The sequence below is a fragment of the Vulpes lagopus genome, chromosome 12, assembly GCF_018345385.1.
Source record: "Vulpes lagopus strain Blue_001 chromosome 12, ASM1834538v1, whole genome shotgun sequence".
NCBI classification, from domain to species: Eukaryota; Metazoa; Chordata; class Mammalia; order Carnivora; family Canidae; genus Vulpes; species Vulpes lagopus.
The window spans coordinates 70,985,437-70,991,196 of record NC_054835.1 but is presented as its reverse complement, the minus strand read 5'-3'; the positions used below and the strand labels follow the sequence as shown (position 1 = coordinate 70,991,196).

General features: G+C 39.8%; 1 pseudogene; it reads right to left on the bottom strand.

The window, feature by feature from the left end:
• Nucleotides 1-2,521: 2,521 nt before the first annotated feature.
• LOC121473481 lies at nucleotides 2,522-2,978 on the bottom strand (annotated as a pseudogene).
• Nucleotides 2,979-5,760: the final 2,782 nt, after the last annotated feature.

Genomic DNA, 5,760 nt, shown 5'->3' with positions numbered 1-5,760 from the left:
CCATTTGGTTTCTTGCACTTTTCCACTTTTTTTTTTTCCTTAGAGGATCTTTGTACAGTTCCTTGCACTGGTTTCTATTCTTCAGCATTGCAGGAAATGAGTTTTTTCTTGAGCTCTTTAGAGAAAGTTTGTAAGGGGAAGTGTCAGGCTACTTGAAATTTTTCTTGATTTTTTAAGATTTATTTATTTATTTTAGAGGGAGGGGAGAGGCAGAGGGAGATGGGGAGAGAATCTTAAGCAGACTCTGTGCTGAGCTTGGAGCTCCCAGTCTCATGATCCTGAGATCACAACCTGGGCTGGAACCAAGAGTCCGATGTTTAACTGACTGTGCCAGCCAGGCACCCCTGATTTGGGGTTTTGAGTTTGTTGAGTTTATTTCTCCCTAACCAATCAAGATAAACAGCAGTGAAGTTTTTACAACCCAAGGACTCTTTTGTGCTACTGCAGAGACAGTTTCTTGCAAACATGGCCAGTCTCTGGTTCCTAGGAAGACTCATCTCTGTCTTTTAACACCAAACAGGATCTAGGGAAGCTGTTGGTACCAGCGAATGCACACTTGCCCCAGTATTGTGAATGAGGGGAGTTAGGTTTTGCCCCTCAATTTCAGGGGTTGTACCCAGATCTTTCTGAGATACATAGCTACTGTGTCCCCTGGCTGTAGGGTTTTTTTTTCTGCTTGCTTCCACATGCCCCCTTAAGTAATCTTTACTGCTTTGGGCAGTCCTTCCAATAAAGTGGAAACCTGGGGTTTCAGCTATCTCCTACTTTCTAGGAATAAGAATTTGTGTCTTTGTTTTTCTGTCTTTTTGTTGCTTTTGGCTGATATCAGTGAAGAGAAGAGAAATGCTTTATATCACCATGTTCGAACCAGAAATAGAAACTCATAGGCTTTCAAGTCAGACAGAATTGGATTTGAATCTTGGCTCCACTACTCACTGTGTGACCTTGGCAAGCTATTTAACCGTTTTGTTCTTCAATTTCCTTATCTTTAAAATGGCCATCTCTATAAGGGCTGTTAAGAGAGTTAAATGAGGTGATGCTTTTAAAGTTCCCAGGACAACACTTGACACCTAGTAGGTACTCAATAAAGAGGAGTTATGACTATTAGTGTCATGGCCACCAACTGGCTCTGTTGAACATCTAGCCTGCTGTTCTTTGGGAAAAAATATTCTTCTAAATTAAAATAGTCACCTTGAAGAGATCAGGGTTTCCAAAAATGTGTTCAACAGGGCACATATAAGAAATGGTTCCCAGGTATGACTCAACAACAAAGGGGGGGGGGGGCGGTGGATTTCATGGCCTAAGGGACACCATGTACTGTAATCCACCCCTTTCAGGAATCACAAGGCACATAAATCCATGATGGTGTTGCAATAGGTCCCATCATGGAGGAATGCAATACACATTATCATAGAGCACAGAGAGTGTTCTGACACATTTATGGGAGAGAGTCTCTCCCACACATTCAGGTAAGTGTCTCAAAGGACGATGAAAGAACTGACAACTCTCCTCCCACAGAGAGAAACTGCAGAACTTTACCATTAAGTCTGGGAGTCCTTCTGGGATAGCAAAGGACACTGCTCTTCAGAAATACTCTGATTTCTTATTTTGGTAAGCATAGCACTTACACATGCTGGGCACTACTCTAAGTGCCTTCACATATACTAACTCACTGAGTCTATAACTGTTTGAAGAGTTTATTTATTCCCCTTGAAAAAAGAAGAAAGAATTCTTTCCCAAAGAATAAAGAAAGCGTTCCCTTCCCTGATAAGAAGGATCTAGATGGAAAAAGTCCTTGAAAGAGGAATGTTGCCTTCCTAGTGTGGGTGTAAAGGTTACTGGCTTAATTTACGTATTCACTGGTAAAGGAACCAGCGTGTAATGCAACTCACATTGGTGGAATATTGAAAGAGAAAATCATGTAAGGACAAACTTGGTCCCACTGATTCTTGGGACCTAGGCCTCAGCTATCTACTGCTCATGCCTTTCAGGTTTTGCAAGTGGTCCCAACACCCGGGAAAGAGAAGGAAAGGAAGCAGGATTGAACAAAGGGAGAAGCTGAGTTGTGATGTAGACTCAGCAAAAGGCTTCAAACCAATCCCACAGGGAGATGTAGATAGGAAATAGTTCGCAGAGTTGCCCCAAATTGAAGTGAGAGGTTGGGCCTTTACTTGGGTCGCATTCAATGACTTTTGATTAGTCATTGAATGTGGGTTATCCTTTAAAGAAGCTGATTTTGGGAAAGGCAGTTTTTATCATCAAAGGCAGTCCCCAGAGAGGGCTGACACTTGAGCGCTGTCTTCTTGCCACATTTCCAGGAGCTGGGAGAAAAAGTCCTTCATTCCAGGCGAGGACACACGTGGTACATTTCCAGGCAGAAAGTTTTGGGTTTTTTTTTTTTTTTTTTTTTTTTTCCAGATAGGAAGTTTTAATGCACAGACTGTGGAGAGGTGAACTCCATAATCCAGGAGTGAGCTCCCTCCCAAGTGGTACCAAAGGGGACTGATGCTTTGCCCGCCTCTTATTCATAGATCCAGTCAAAAGCACAAGACTTGCAGTCAACCAATTCTTTAGACTTAAACCATAGGCTGATTTTTTCTCTCAGCACTTTTTACTGAATCACTGCCGTTATTAATGTTCCTGCTAACTTGAATGCAGAAGTCCCCATGAATGGTGCATGGGTTAGAATCTGCTGGATTGATCTCCCCAAGCATCACTTACCCCATTTCCATCACGTTTAGCCCTCTCAGACCATGGTCACCACCAGTTCTGAGTTCATGTACTTCACTAGCCCTGGGAAGAATGGACACAGTCTTTCAGGCCATTGTAGTGCTGCTTCAAGAGTTCCTCAGAGACCTGAAGGAGCTTCATGGCCACAAAGTGGAGTATCTTCTGCTTGAAAGCTTTACAATCTCACCCACCAATCCATACTGCATGCACATTGGCTTGATCGCAATGAAGGTGTGCTCCATGTCAGCTATGGTTGAAGCAGGCAGGGATGGAACTGGCTCAAGAGGAGGCAAAAGTATTTAATTTTGATGAGGTCCAATGGATTTATCTTTTTATTTTGTCATTTGTGTTTTTGGTATATATATATATATATAATCATTGCCAAATCCAAGGGGTGTGTGTGTGTATGAAATCATTACCAAATCCAAGGTTGTGAAGCTACACACCAGTTTTCTTCTAAAAGTTTTATAATTTTGACTCTTACATTTAGGTCTTTGATCAACTTTGAATTAATATTTGTACATGGTATGATATTGAAGTTCAACTTAATTCTTTAGTATGTGAATATCCATTTGTCCCAGCATGATTTGGTGAATTTTATTATCATTGAATTGTCTTGGCACTCTTGTTGAAAATCAGTTGACCATAAATGTAAGCATTTTTTGTTGGACTCTTAATTCAGTTTCATCAAACTATATATCAATTCTTATGTACTGTCTATATTACTGAAGCTTTGTAGTAGGGTTTTTTTTTTAAGTTTCATTTAAAAAAATTTTATTTATTTATTCATGAGACAGACAGAGAGAGAGAGAGAGAGAGGCAGAGACACAGGCAGAGGGAGAAGCAGGCTCCATGCAGGGAGTCTGACGTGGGACTCAATCCCAGGTCGCCAGGATCAGGCCCTGGGCTGAAGGCAGCACTAAACTGCTGAGCCTCCTGAGCTTCCCTTTTTTTAATTTTCAAATTCAAATTCCAGTTAGTTAACATACCGTGTAATGTTAGTTTCATGTGTACCATACAGTGATTCAACACTTCTGTATGATACCTAGTGCTCATCACAACCAATGTACTCCTTAATCCCCATCACTTTTTAAACTCATCTCCCTGCCCACCTTCCCTCTAGTAACCATTGGTTTGTTCTCTATTGTTCTTGGTTTGCCTCTCTTTTCTTCCCCCTTTGCTCATTTGTTTTGTTTCTTAAATTCCAAATATGGATGAAATCATATGGCATTTTACTTTCTCCGACTGACTTATCTCACTTAGCATAATACTCTCTAGCTAGCTCTCCACGTTGTTGCAAATGGCAAGATTTCATTCTTTTTTATGGCTGAGTAATATTCTAGTGGTGTGTGTGTGTGTGTGTACCACATCTTCTTTATCCATTCTTTAGTCAGTGGACACTTGAGCTGTCTCTGTAATTTGGCTATTGTAGATAATGCTGATATAAACACCGGGATGCATATATTCCTTTGAGTTAGTTATTTTTTTGTTTTCTTTGGGTAAATACCTAGTAGTGCAATTGCTGGATCTTAGGGTAGTTCTATTTTTAACTTTTTGAGGAACCTCCATACTGTTTTCCAGTTTGCATTCCCACCAACAGTGCAAGAGGGCTCCCCCTTCTCCACATCCTCACCAACACCTGTTTCTTATGTTGTTGATTTTAGCCATTCTGACAGGTGTGAGGTCATATCTCCTTGTAGTTTTGATTTGTATTTCCCTGATGATCAGTGATGTTGAGCATCTTTTTATGTGTCTGTTTGCCATTTGTGTATCCTTGGAAAAAAGTCTCTCCGTGCCTTCTGCCCGTTTTTTTTTTAACTGGATTATTCATTTTGGGGGCGTTGTTTTATAAGTTCTTTATATATTTTGGATATTAACTCTTTATCAGACATGTCAATTGCAAATATCTTCTCCCATTCCCTACATTGCCTTTTAGTTTTGTTGATTGTTCCTTTGCTGTGCAGAAATTTTTTATTTTGAGACACCTGGGTGGCTCAGCGGTTGAGCATCTGCCTTTGGCTCAAGGTGTGATCCCAGGATCCTGGGATCGATTCCTGCATCAGGCTTTCCATGAGGAGCCTACTTCTCTCTCTGCCTATGTCTCTGCCTCTCTCTCTGTGTCTCTCATGAATAAATAAATAAAATCTTAAAAGAGAAGAAACTTTTATATTGAGGAAGTCTCAATAGCTTATTTTTGGTTTTGTTTCCCCTGCTTGAGACATATTAGAAACTGTAGTAAGTTTTTAAATCAGTGAGTCTTCTAACTTTGTTCTTTTTCAAGGTTTTGGCTTTGAGTCCCTTGAATTTCCAAATGCATTTAAGATCAGCTTACCAATTTCTGCAAGAAGGGAGCCAGGATTCTGATAGGGAATATGTGAAATCTGTAGATCAATTTGGGGAGTATTGCCATCTTAACAATAATAAGTGTTCTGATCCATAACCACAGATGACTTCCCATTTATTTGAAACTTTAATTTCAACAATATTTTACAAGTTTTCAGCACACAAGTCTTGTACCTCTTTTGTTAAATTTATTCCTAGATATTTTATTCTTTTTAGTGTTATTATAAATGAAGTTATTTTCTTAACTTCATTTCTGGATTGTTCATGCTGGTGTATAGAAATACAATTGATTTTTGTATCTGTATCCTGTAAACTTATTGAACTTGCTTATTAGTTCAAAGTTTTTTTGTGCATATTTCTTAGTATTTTCTTGACAAGATCATGTCAACTTTGTTTTTTTTTAAAGATTTTATTTATTTATTTATTCATGAGAGAGAGAGAGAGAGAGAGAGGCAGAGACACAGGCAGAGAGAGAAGCAGGCGCCATGCAGGAAGACTCCAGGATCCTGAGACTCCAGGGTCACATCCCGAGCCAAAGGCAGATGCTGAACAGCTGAGCCACCCAATCATGTCAACTTTGAATAGAGATAATTGTGCTTCTTTCTTTTTTAGTCAAGGTGATTTTATTTCTTTTTCCTGTCTAATTTTCTAGGCTAGAACCTTCAGCACCATGTTGAGTAGAGGTAG